Raw genomic sequence first — 13,858 nt, 5'->3', positions numbered from 1 at the left:
ATCCATGTGCTGGCAGGACTTTGACCCCACACAAGCCACAGAGTGTTAACGGTGGCATCCCAGGAGCCAGGGTGTGCAGGTCAGGACTCTGACCCTAAGACTAACTAGCTCTGGGATTCCAGGTAAGTCAGGACCCTGACCACAACACTAACTAGCTCCATGACCCTGGGTAAGTCAGGGTCAGGACCCCAACACTAACTAGCTCTGTGATCCTGGGTAGGTCAGGACACTGACCCCCAATACTAACTAGCTCTGTGATCCTGGGTAAGTCAGGGTCAGGACCCCAACACTAACTAGCTCTGTGATCCTGGCTATACTATGAGCCTTCCTGTCTCTCAGGCTACTTCTGCTGGTGGCCAGGACTGTGAGGCTGCCCTGGACTCGGGTGCACAGGGGATCAGAATCCTGCCTGTCAGCCGGGAAGTCCCAGCTGCTACTACTCCGAGCTAGGAGGGGATGGGCTCAGGGATGATGGAAGGCCCTCCTTGCAGTGGACATCCCTGCTACATTGCCATGAAGGTGAGCACCTGCTGGGTGCCCAGCCCTGGCTGGTGCTAGGACTCACACATTGGGAAAGCCCAGGCCTCGTTCTCAAAGACATCCGCCTGAGGATTCAAGGTTAAACAAACCAGCCCTGAGCACAGCCTCCTCGAGGGGAGCTAGGAGGCACTGTGCAAACAGTCCTGGCTCAATGGCTCTAATTAGGAAGGTTTGATACCTAGCCAGGAAAGGTACTCAGCCCAGCACCCAGCCAGGACTCCCATCCTGCCTTCTGCAGTGCTGCTGAGCTAGGGGGGTGGGGGACAACTTTCAGATACAGCTTTCTACCTCTGCAGACACAAAAAAGCCCTAATGGCTGCTGGGTGGATCCCCTCTGCTCCTAACTGCCACCGACCGGGCCAAGCCATGGCAATGTGACTACTGACCAGACTCTTCAAACACAAAATGAAAACCATCCATCCTATAATAAAGAATTGCATCAGGTTACTATAATAACTGGGTTCACTGTGGGCAAGAATCTAAGCAACAAGTCACAGACCTCACTGACTCCCCGCTGGGGATGGACACTGTACACTGTCCATGAGGCACCTCATGGCTCTGCCCAGCATTACAGAAGATGCTGGTCCCTGAGCGGTGACACTGCCTGCCTCATGTCCTGGTGTGGGGTGGGGGCAGGAGGCAGCAGAGTCCAGGCTGGTGAGCACCACGGGGATCCTCACACGCAGGCACTAGCTGTATGACCGTAGGTGGGTCATGCATCTCTCTGGGCCTGCTTCTACCTCTCTGTCATGGAACTATTCTTCCTGAACCTGCCTGTCTTTACCAACTGCTAGAAAAATGTGAGGGATTATTAAACTGGCTGGCCTGGGGGCAATCACACAATGTGTCTGTGGGGTGTCTAGGGCAGGCCAAGGGATGGGCAGGTGACCATTTCAGACTGCCCACTGGGAGCCTCTGCCAGATGGGGCTCTAGCACAGGGAACTGTGGGTCTAAAGGGGGCCCAACATGCCCAGGGATCCTGCCACTGTCCTGCATGAGGACACCCTGTGCCCTTGGGAGTCACAGGGCAGCCCCGCCCTCTCAGACTCAGGCAGGACCCAGCCTGCCATTTTCTTGTCCATGCCTTGTGCGTCCCTTACCCGTGGCAGAGCTCAGTGCATACCCACCGTGTTCTTGCTCCCCCAGGCACGCTACAGTCACTTGGAGAGTTTGCTGAAAACACCGTCCCCGGGCCCACACGGACCAGGCAGGTTTGCAACTCTGAGTGTGAGACCCTGGCACTGGGACTTTTCTTTGAGCTCCCAGCTGACTCTAAAGAGTCTCCCAGACTGGGAGCCACTGGTCCTAGACCGAACTCCAGAGGGACAGCGGCTGTGTCCTCCTCAGAGGAGGAGCCAGGAGCAGGTCAGGTGGTCCCCAAACCGCCATCCCCCTGGACTCTCTGGCTGGGCGCCTCCCCCTTCCTGGTGTTCTCCTGGCATGTGTGCTCTCTCTCCAGCTCCTGGGAGGGCGGCAGGCACACAGTGGGGAGTGAAGGAAGTTTAGTGAATAAACGGGTATAGCTGGATGACCATGTCACACCCCTGTCCACCACCCGGGATGGAAATTCCCATGGAAAACTTGTTTCTGAGCCTGTGACCAATGAAGTACCTAAGGGTTCACCTTCCGCCATGGCAGGGTGCCCTCCATTCCCAGGGGCTGGTCCGATCTGGAATACATTGTCCCAGGTGACTTCAAGTCTCAGAAAGTTCTGGAGCTAATCTGGAACCAGGATCTCAAGCAGCGCTGGGCAGAGGGGTGAGGGCAGAGAGGAAGCAACCACAACAAAGGACTGTCCTCCCCAGTGCGTTGGCCCAGCCTTGAAGCCTGGGTTCTGGAACAGCCATTTGCCATGAGAACAGCAGCTGATGTGATATGGGCCTGGCCTGGGGCAGGGAGCACAGGAAGCCCACAAGCCTCTGCTCACAAAAGCCTGCAGGCCTGGGTGGACCAGCGGGTCTCTTCCTACTATCACCCCTCAAACGCGGGTCTCCCCCAGTGGGGAAGGAATGCCACGCTGTCCCTGTTGCTGAGAGTTGCAGCCTCCTGAGTCTCCAGAGGTGATCTCACTTATGTGGGTCTGGCCAGCCCAAAGGAGCAGCACCCAGTGCCAGGCCTACCAGCCAGGGCCTCACCTTCCTCAGACGGTGCCCTGAACCTAGCTGGCTCTGCACCTGATCCTTCTGCCACTCAGCTAGTGGTCCTGGGAGTCTGTAGGGTTCTCCACCTATTGGTGTCATTCTGGGAGCTTCAGGAGGGGGGTTAATGCAACAGAGCAATCCCACACTCCTTCATGGAACTTGTGATTAGAGAGAAAGGACAAACTCAACGCGACTCCACTCAGTTCAACAGATCAATTAATTGGTAACAACTGACTACAGATGTTCCTCGACTTAAAACAGAGTTCCTAAACTCCCAAACATTGGCCTGGCCAACCTGGACCAGACTCAGTGTACCCATGCTAACCTACAGTTGGGCAAAATCATCTCCCACAAAGCCTATTTTACAATGTTTTGAATGCTGGACTGGAAGTGACAAACAGAATGTCTGTGTGGGGACAGACTGGAGGACAGCGTGTGGGTAGCTGACCCTAGTGACCACAAGGCTACGTGGGAGCAACGGCCAGTACCATGTATCATGACGGATGATCATCTCCCAATTCCTAGCCCAGGAAGAGGCCTGTATTCAAAATTCAAAGTATGAAAAAAAATGAAAAAAACAAAATTCAAAGTATGCTTTTATCACTTTCCTGGCATCATAAAGTAAAAAAATTGTAATTCTGACCATCGTCAGTCGGACACCACATGCAGCTCTGGAAAGTTGCTCAGAGAGTAGATCTTAAGCACTCTCCCCCAGAAAGAAGGAAGTAATGTGTGGTGATGGGTGTGTTACGAACTGCCCCATGCCTGTCACCCACATGTAGACTTGGAACGTACGCAGTTGTCAATTATTCCTCATAAAAAAGAACCAGCTAGGTGAGGACACAGTGGGGAATAAGTATGAATCCAATACATGTCCAGGAATCAGCTTACGACCTCAAGTCGCTTTCACAGGAAAGGGCACGTTGGGAGGCTTCTGGGGCTCGGCGGGGCTTGGCAGCCTGGGAAGGCCTGTATCAGACACACGTGGTGTGGCAGCTCATGCAAGCGGCTCCCACCCTGTTCGCTCGCTTCCTCACACAGCGCTTCACCTCTCTTCCCAGCAAGAGCTGCCATCCACTGCTCAGCCCCTGGAATCTGACCTTGGCCATGTGCCCTGCTTGGGCCAGTGGGACATAGAAATTGCGATGTCGCAGAGGCCAGGAAGGGTCGTGCAATGGGGCTGCTGTGGACACGTGTCCCCGCTTGTCCTATGCTCCTGCCTTCAGCCAGCACCAGCTGCATGTGACAGACGCTCGCCCCGGGGAAGCCCCAGCCAGACGACTGACCCAGTCATGAGTGAGTGAGTATCGTTGCAAGACATTAATTTTGGGGGTGCTTTCTTATGCAACAAAAGTAACACAGCACAAAACTAGCTCATGCACTTAGCGCACGTGTTAGGAGAGTTGGGTAATTTGCCTGCCGAGCCCAACATTTCCCCGTAGCTTCTCCACCAGAGCCCCCCAGAGGCACAGCCACCCCCACCATGAGGCTCCGGCAGGGCTCTCCAGGCATGGTGGGTCAGCAACCATCAAGGAGGGCCCATGACAAGGGCACACAGGCTCCTTTCCACCCCGCCCCCTCCAGGAACACACCATTTCATTTATCTGAGGATGATTCGATGCCTTTACAAAGCTATTTTGCAAGCAGTTTGGTTATTTCGCATGCTAAGTGCCTCTCACTGGTGAGAAGTCAGCCCTTAGACAGAATCAAAGAACAAAGGCAAGACAGAATTTGCCGCATGTGGAGGGAGAACTGCACGGAGTTTGGGGACTGTGACTTGCTGGTAAGTTTGGGGGGGTGGTCAATTGATTAGCTGGCAGCTAGCAAAGAGGTCAGTGTGAGCATTCTTTCGTCAAATGGCCAATTAGAGGTATATATATATATTTTAAAAAAATTTAGTTACTTATGAATTCTCCAGAAACCGTTGCATCATAGCTGTGGCACGTGGCACAGAGTGGCTTCTCTCCCAGGAGCTGGTGGGTCCTTCCTTCTGCGGCCCTGCCTCAGCCAGGCAGCCTACACGCAGGTCTCTGAGCTTCTCCCAAAATCGGCCCCGTGAGACCCCCGGCACCCAAAGGCCACCTGATTCCCCCCGCACCCATCAGTGCAAAGCATCTCACGCCCACAGGGATCAGCTGTGGGGCCCAGACAGGCGGACAGGAGCCAGTCCTCCAGCCCCCAGGTCACAATAGCAGAGCGCCTGCATGTCTCTTGGAGGCACCCAGGAAACCAGCCTTTTTTTTTTTCTTTCCTTTTCTTTTCTTTTTTTTTTTTTTTTGTTCCTTTTAGGCAAAATAAGTTTGGAGTTGATTCATTGGATTCACTAACTTCCCTGTTCAATTTTGAAAGCCTGAGGTCTTTCAGGTTCTTTACATAAGCAACATCTTTCATCAAATGTTCTCAGCTGTTATGGGAGATCCTGCCTAGACATTTTCTGAGTAACCTGAAAACTTTAATTCTCATGCAACTATGATTTTTTTTTAAATTAAAGGAGAGGAAGTGAAAAGGGCCTTTTGTGTTTGCTACTGTTCTCTCTCTGTGGGAGAAGAACTCCAGGGAAGATTCTCATCATTTAAAAAAAATATATGCAGAAAAAAAGCAAAAGAAAAAAATTAAAGATTTTCTTAAAATCCACTAATAATATATATATGTGTGTATATATATATATATTATAATTTAAATCCTGGAGCATATATTATGCATGTACACCATTACTATGGGGGTTTCCATGGAAACAACATCACAAGTCCTGTAATACCTAATTAGGGTTCCCCAAGGATAAGAGCTGATTGCCAGGGATGAAATGTACATCTGGATTTGCAGCAATGGCTAACAAAATTTCCAGTCAGGAAATGTGCCACAGAATCCTCTGAAGAAAGGGAGGAAAGGGGAGAAAAAGCAAAGGTACACAAAATGTCCCTCTGAGAGACGGCAGCAAATGAGCCATCAGAAAAGTGATTCCACTGCCCCTGGACTGTCAGGGTGCTGGGGACATGGGGGAGGGGCAGCTCTGTGTCCTTCTCAGAAACCATCCCCATGGGAAAGCACTGTGCCCTGCATAGTGTCCCACAGGGGCTCTCGGGTCCTCCCCGGGGCTCCTGCAGCATGAGAGCCAGGGGACATCTGCACCCGGGGTTTGTTTGGAACTGCCAGAGACCAGGGGTGACCACTGATCCTTCCCTGTCCCCAGGCCTTGGAGAATGAAAGTCACTTATGGCATCTGAGAAAGCAAGAATGTTCCACACATATAACAAGAATTCCTGGATCCCTGGCCATGACATACCAGGTGAGCATCTTGCCACTGACCATCCACGTGTGGGCAAGTTCCTGTCCCTCATGTGGGATGGGGAAGGTGGTTCTGCTTATAGCTTTCTGTCTTCTCTTAGCTGTAGAGCAGTTTCTTCTAATGGGGCTTATCATAGAAACCCAACATGGGGAACAGATCAATTCAGAGCTGTTCCAGTTGAAAGGGTAGGGGAAAGCACCGTGAGGCTGGCCGTTCCACAGCCCAGCCCCAATGGCGACCCCATTCGCTTGTGACAACCTTTCTGTGGGAAATCCATTGGCAGGGCCAGCTGGCCTCTAGCTAAAATGAGGGATAACATGCGGTGCTGGAAATCAAGGTGCTCAGGGTCTAGTTCACAAGATGCTGGATGCTTGGGCATGAAACTTCACACAGATCAGTTCATTCACTTATTCATTCATTCGATCATTCATTCAGTGTGGTTGACAGCCTCTCTGCTAAGCCTCTCTGCTCTGCTATAGAGCAGGAACAAGAGAAAAGGCCTCTTTCCTCAGGGCATTTACATTCCAGTGAAGAACAAATAGATAATAAATAAGTACACATTGAATTTCAGGGCATGATGCCTGGTGGGAGGAGACTCAAGGCAGAGGCAAGAGAGAAGCCAGGTGGGATGGGAAGGGGGTGGAGGTGGGGCCCGTCCTTGACAAGCTCTCGGAGGAGCACACCTATGAAAGGTGAGCCTGCAAAGACCTGCGTCACAGGGAGGGGACAGCATGTGCAAAGGCACAGTGGGGCCGGGAGAGGTTGAGAGAAAAAGAAAGAAGGCCAATGAGAAAAATAAGCACAGGCATCAGTAGATGAGGGCCCAGAAGCCACAGAAGGAGCTGCATTGAGGGGCAGAAGGCCACAAGCCCACGCCCAGTGGGCACTCTGAAGCTGCTCCTTGAATACAGACTTCTTGTGGCTGGAGCATGTGTCTGTGTTAGCCCGGGCAGCCCTAACAGACTGGGCCCTGTCCCAGCCCTGGGCGCTGGGTGTCCCTGACTGGAGCAGCAGCCTGGTCAGGCTTCAGTGAGCACCCCCTGCCCCACAGACTGTGTCCTCAGGTGGCAGAGACCAGGAGGAGGTGCTCTTGCTCACCCTTTTCACCAGGCCATCCTATCATCTTGGGCCACTCTTAAGACTTCATTTGACCTCAGCTATGTCCTGAAGGCCCCATCCCCACATCGGTCATATTGTGGGCTAGGACTTCAACATACGGACTGGGGGGGACACAATGCAGCCCATATGTTCAGATTACCCAGAAGCACGTGTTGCCTTACCACAACCTTGCAATAATCTGTAAGGAAGCAATGTCATGCCCACAGAGCAGAGGGAGAAACTAGAGCCCACGGAGCCTGAGCCAGTCACCCTGGGCCCTCCCTTGCCCATCTGCCAACCACCAAGCAGAGCCCTCCAGGTAAGAGACCAGCCAGCTTGGGCTCTACCTTGTTTCTTGTGAAGAAAGTTCAGGGCAGCTCCAGTGGCCCAGTGCCACCTTCAGCCCAGGGCATGATCCTGGAGACCCAGGATCGAGTCCCACGTCGGGCTTCTTGCATGAAGCCTGCTTCTCCCTCTGTCTCTGCCTCGTGTGTGTGTGTGTGTGTGTGTGTGTGTGTGTGTGTCTCATGAATAAATAAATAAAATCTTAAAAAAAAAAGAAAGTTCAAGGCCACTTCTTTAAAGAGAATCATCAGTGACCACAGAACCAATTAAAGTAGGCTGGGGTCAGCACGATGCTGGGAAACCCATGTGCTGATTAGCAGTCCAGACTGGTCTCCCTCCGTTTGTAGAGTTAAGATAGGTGCTTTCATTTCCAAAGGATGTGCTCATGTCACCTTTCTTGACTCCTCAGCCCCTCCAGTGAGTAGATCTGATGGCGGAGCCACCAATGGGAAGAGACCATCTTTGTGAGGAACCCCCTCCCCCAGCATGTTCGCTGATGAAAGGGATTCCTCTTGGGCACAGCTGGAGTGGCTCAGAGCAGACCTGCACCAGGCCTACCTGCCCCAGAAATGGACAGGAGAATGGGAATTTGGGGGTTGCAGGCTGAGGGGTCAGGAAGAGAGGGCCGGGGGCGCTGAGGAGCACCTGAGGCCATGGGAAGACAGAGCCCACTCAGAAGCAGCTGTCACTGCTGGAGGCAGAAACAGTCATGAGCTCAATGCCATGTTGTTTGTTGTACTACCAGCAACATCACCCTGCACCTTTGCTCCGGAGCCACAGAGAGGGCCCTGCCCACTGGTCCTGTGGGGAAGGGCCAGGAGATGACCTTGCCCACAGGGGTCCCTGCGCCCAGAACGGAGCTGCAGAATTCAGCAGGAGCAGGAGTCTGACACCAGGGACCTTTGGAGAGATACTAGGGACATCCTTGTGTGGGGTGGAGGTTTGTGCCCAATTCTACTTGAAGAGCAAGGGGACCCAGCCTGGGTTAAAGTGGCCACAGCCTGGTACCCTAACACATAGACCTTGCCCAATCCACCTTCCATTGCTGCTAAACCTAAAATGAAGCCCAGACTGAGTCATTTCCCTTCTTAGAGAGCCTCTCAGTGGCTCCCCAGAACAGTCAGGATCCAGTCCACCTCCAGTTGTACTTGGCAAAGGGGCCCTTACCCCCATGACCCCACGTGGCACCATGTGGCCCCACTGCCACCCTGGCATCTCGTTCCAGCCAAACCATGTCACTCCTGATCCTAGAACCTCTGTCCCTCTGAGTTCTGTGGGAGCAGGTCCCTCATGTCAACTTCCTCCCCAGGGAACTCCTCTCACCCCCCAAGATGCAGATCAAGTCTCTCCTCCTACAGGCAGGGCGCGCAGGGGAGCAATCTGACTGGGTGCAGGGGGGCAGTCCCACTCGGTGCAGTGGGGTAGTCTGGCTGGGCACAGAGATGGTGCTGGGCAAGGCCCAAGTCCACCTTCATCCTCACAGAGGCCCCCTGCTTAAAGAGCTGACTACCCAAAGACTGCTCAGCAAGTAGAGATAGGATTCAAACCCAGAGTCCATACTCTCACCTATAAGAGAATTGGCTGAGCTGCCATACCCGAGGCCTGGCACCCGGGCTCACACATGGCTCAGGGAACACGGGCCACCCCAGGGAACATGGACGTGGTGGCAGAGTCTCTGAAATGGGGCGGGCTAGAGTCTCCAGACCACATCAGGGTGACTCTAAAGGAAAACGTTTTAATGGATCATTTCTATAATTGTCCTGAGGCAAGATTGTCCTCTGCAACGTAGGCACAGCATAAGATAAAGACACCAGAGTACTTGAAAGAGAATTGCTAATAACAACTGCTAATAATTAAAAAGAAGGAGGAAGCCAACGTGGAAACAACCCGAACACACCTCGGGGTGGTGGGGGGCAGAGTGAGTGCGGTGCTCACAGCAAGGACCCACAGGCAGCTGTGTTTAGAAATGTGTTTAGAAGCGGATCTATGTGTACCAACTTCAGAAATAGTCATGACGGATTATTACGTAGAAAGTGAAAATCTCAGTGTAGAAAGTGAAAACAATGTAGTGTAGTGGGTATAGTGTTGTTTCTCTTTAAAAAAAAAAAAAAAAGCAAACACTGGCAGATAGAAGTGATGCTTCCCTGAGCCTGTCTGCACACATCCACACATGCAAGGAGGTGGTGCGGGCCCCCAGGTCCAGCCTGTCTGAGCCGTTAATGCGGTGCCTCCAAGGATGTAGGGTGAGAACCAGGGAAGCTACTGCTTATTTCCCTGGAACACATTTGGAGTAAAACAGTCTCGTAGGAGGGGATCCCTGGGTGGCGCAGTGGTTTGGCGCCTGCCTTTGGCCTAGGGCGCGATCCTGGAGACCCGGGATCAAATCCCACATCGGGCTCCCTGCATGGAGCCTGCTTTTCCCTCTGCCTGTGTCTCTGCCTCTCTCTCTCTCTTTCTGTGACTATCATAAATAAATAAAAATTAAAAAAAAAAAACAGTCTCATAGGACTTTTGTAATCTTGAAAACCCAATGAAGTATTTTTTCCGAAGAACTGTCCCGGGGAAGCTCTAGTTGAGCCCAACGGGGACGATCCCTGGCAGTACCTGGAGGGACGTTGGTCCCCAGAGCCTTTCCCTCCCTGTCATCCTCCACAGAGAGCACTGAGGCTCCAGGAGGCTGTGAACAAAGCCCTGCTGGGCTCCCCTCTAAAGGCCACCCCCCCATAGCCAGCACTGGTCCCATAGCTCTTCTGGCCAAAAGCCACTCCATGGAAAGGAATTCCACAAAACCTTTTTGAGGCTCAGTTCTCATGTACATTCAGGCCATAGGCACAAAGGCCACATTAGTCAGCAGCCCACCTGCTTGCCAGCCCCACAAGGCCAGACGCCTGGGCTCCTGGGAAGGACTGTCAGTGACATAAACCTCACTCCACCATGGCCACACCCAGGAGGGCAGGGCAGGGACAAGCACAGAGGCCTCGGGCACCAATGGGGCTGCCGGTGGGGGTTTGGCCACCACGTGCTGGGGCTTGGAGGCTGTGAGGATGGACGTTCCCACCCAGCCAGGAGCTCGGAAGTCAGCAGGGATAAACAAAGACAGTTCACGGAGGTGACCAGCCAGACATTGAGGGGCAAAGGGCACTATTAGCTGAGGGTCCATTCTTGGCACCACACTGGATCTAGACCCCTGGGGCTCCTACTCTGGGACCCCAAAAAGACAGCCAGTCTCCGTTCCTCCTCTGGTCCATGGAGCTGGGTCCTCCCCACCTTGTAGTCCACCCTTCAAATACCCAGGACTTCAATTCCCTATCTGAGCCTGCTTCCAGAGCCTTTATGCCCCTTCCTCAGCTGTTCTCCATAGGCAGACAGCTGCACGTACACACGGCTCTAAGCCCAAGAGCTGGCCAAGGGGCAGTGGGCAGGGCTGGTGGCACTCGGGCCTGAGGGCTGAGGCAGCCCTGGGAGTCCTCAGGGTGATGCATGAGCCGAGGTGGCAGGGGCGGGCATGCAAGGGCATCGGGGCTAGAGACTTGGGGGCTTCCACTGAGGCTGGCCCCGGGCCCTGGAGATGTGGGTCTGTCCATAATCCTTCCTGACTGTTTGGGGGCAGATATACAGTAGCAGCAGATGTGTTCTCTAGATTGTTCCCAGGGTAGGGAACAGGACTCTGCCCCTCCCTCTCATATGGCCTGTCTTATGTCTGCCCACCTTCTGTGGCTGCCCCAGGCTTCCAGACTTGCTCTGAGGGGGTTCTGCAGACACTAGCCATGAAAGGAAGGGCCAGGGGCCAACGTCTGGGAATGTCTCCTGGAGATTCATGGGGCTCGCTTGAGAATTCCCAAAGCAAAGAAACCTGCTCACCATTGAGACGCAGTTTCCTACCTATGTGACCATGACTCTTGTTTGGGGTCACAGGTGTCACGATTCAAGGCAGCAAGACTTGGAAGTGCGGGGTGCCCCTGAAACAGATGCCGGGAGGGTGCCATCAGGCCCCGGTATCCCCATGGACGAGGATAGTAGCGCTCTTCCTGCAGCGGCCATGCACTCGGCCTCACTCAGCAGGCGCTGTGCATGCACGGGACCCGCCGACCAGGCCACTGCAGTTCTGAGCACCAGCCTCCTGTCAGCCACGCACATCCATATGCTTGGTAGGAAGTTTCCATAATCAATAGTGCACAGTCCTTACTAGGTCACAGGCATGGCTCTCAATGCTCCACAAACACCAACTCCTTCAATCCCCAAAACAACCCGACATGGTAGACCCAAGTATTATCCATTTAAAGATGAGGAGACTGAGGCAGGATGAGCTAGTGACTTGCACAAGGTCCCCCAAGGTCATGAAGCTGGGTTATGATAGACACTGGGCCAAACCCAGGCTGTCTGGCTCCAGAGTCCACGTTGGTTAGCTCTCCACTGCTGCTGTAACAAGTGAACACAAAATTAATGATTAAAACAACCCAAGCTTTGCTCTTCCAGTTCTGGAGGTCAGAAGTCTGAAATCAGCCTCGCTGGACAGACATGGAGGCCGTGGGCAGGGCCGGCTCCTCCTGGGGTTGCGCTTCGGGCCCTTTCCTGTCCTGCCCGCACACTGGCTTCCCGGTGACTTCTCACACCTCTCACTTCCTCCCCATCACCAGATCGCCTCCAACTCCTTTTCATAAGAATGTGTGATTACGTCTAGGATCCACCTGGAAAATCCAGCATTATTTCCATGTCTCGGGATCCTAAATTTGACCACGTCTGCAAAGTCCCTTTTGTCATATAAGGTCATATTCACTGAGTTCAGGGACTGTGCCAGGATATTTTGGGGGCCATTATTCAGCCATCACGTCATGCTTTGACCCCCATGTTTATATGAGCTTAATTTTCTGAATATGGTAAAGTGCTGTCATCCTACAGATTGGAAGGCCAAATCCCTGAGAGGTCACCCAGGGGGCAGATGGCATGGCTAGGACAGATGTGGAGGACTTGCTCCTTCCTGAGCCCCTGCATCCATGGCTGGAGGGGGTCGGGGCTGGGACATCAGGAGTTTGGAACAGGTGCTTCTTTGTCATACTGCAGACGAGACCTCTGGCACCCCTGCCCCCAGAAAACCTGACGAGGGCCCTGGATGTGCCTCCCCTTCAACGTTCACCGACACACCCGCCCTTGCAGACCCTTCTGGGGAGTTCTCCAACAGCAAGTTAAGAATGCTTGCTCTCAACCCCCCTGTGAAGTACGACCGGCTGCAGAAAATCCAGAATGCTCACTCTTGAAGGCAAAATCTTGCAGAGGTACTTGTGCCCCTGTGTTCACGGTGGCTTTATCCATGCAGCCCAAGTGCCTATTCCTACAGACAGATGGGTGAGTGAAACAGAGGATGTATGTCCCGTAGAATAGGACTCAGCCTTGAAAAGCAAGGAACTTCTATTACATGCTGCAGCATGGACGGGTCTGGGAAATTCAATGTGGAGGGAACCAAGCCATCACAAAGACACAGCAGGCCAGCAGTGCCACTCATGAAGTCCCTGGAGGCGCTGACTGGCGGAGACAGAAGTAGGGCTGGTTACTGGTGTTAGGGACAAGAGGAACCGAGACTCAGAGTTTTGTTGTTGTTGTTGTTGTTTTTTTAAAGATTGATTGATTGATTGATTGATTGATTTGACAGAGAGAGAGGGAGCTTATGAGCACAAGCAGAGAGAGTGGCAGGCAGAGGGAGGAACAGGCTTCCCACAGAGCAGGGAGCCCAATGTGCCCAATCCCAGGACGTAGGGGTCACAACCCAAGCCAAAAGCAGACACTCAACTGACTGAACCACCCAGATGCCCCAACTTGGCTTTAATGGGACAGAGTTTGTTTGGAGGCGGGTGGCGGTGGTAGTTGTACAATGGTGTGGATGCATTTAGTACCACTGAAGTGAGCACTTAAAATGGTTAAGATGCTAAATGTTATGTTGTATATTTTACAAAAAAAAATTTTTTTAATATTTTATTTATTCCTGAGACTGAGAGAGAGAGAGAGAGAAGAGAGAGAGAGAGAGAGAGCAGAGACACAAGCAGAGGGAGAAGCAGGCTCCATGCAGGGAGCCCGACGTGGGACTCGATCCCGGGTCTCCAGGATCAGGCCCTGGGCTGAAGGCAGTGCCAAACCACTGAGCCACCAGGGCTGCCCCCAAAAATTTTTAAAAAGGAACTCTTGCTTTATCTGAGAGTCCAGGCAGGGCAGGGTCATATCCGAGAACCATGCCTCTCCCCTGGCTTAAAGCACTCGGCCCTCTGACAGTTGTGTTTCCTTGTTGCCAAGTGAGGGGGATTATAAGATACTTGAGGATTTTTTTTTTTAAGATTTATTTATTTATTTGAGAGAGGGGGGAAGAGAGAGAGAGAATGAGTGAGAGAGGGGCAGAAGAAGCAGCAGACTCCCCCCCTGAGCAGGGAGCCCAATGTTGGGCTCGACCCCAGGTCCCCA

The 13,858-nt window shown here is 52.9% G+C and overlaps 1 protein-coding gene across 2 annotated transcripts in view; it reads right to left on the bottom strand.

Annotated features, from left to right (window-relative positions):
- Nucleotides 1–13,858, bottom strand: part of KCNN3 (potassium calcium-activated channel subfamily N member 3) — a 133,243-nt gene that overhangs the window by 57,504 nt on the left and 61,881 nt on the right. The window lies entirely within an intron of this gene.

Source organism: Nyctereutes procyonoides, unplaced genomic scaffold (assembly GCF_905146905.1).
Source record: "Nyctereutes procyonoides isolate TBG_1078 unplaced genomic scaffold, NYPRO_anot_genome, whole genome shotgun sequence".
Lineage (NCBI taxonomy): Eukaryota > Metazoa > Chordata > Mammalia > Carnivora > Canidae > Nyctereutes > Nyctereutes procyonoides.
Note: the sequence above shows the minus strand (reverse complement) of the source record. Positions and strands in the feature narration are given on the sequence as shown.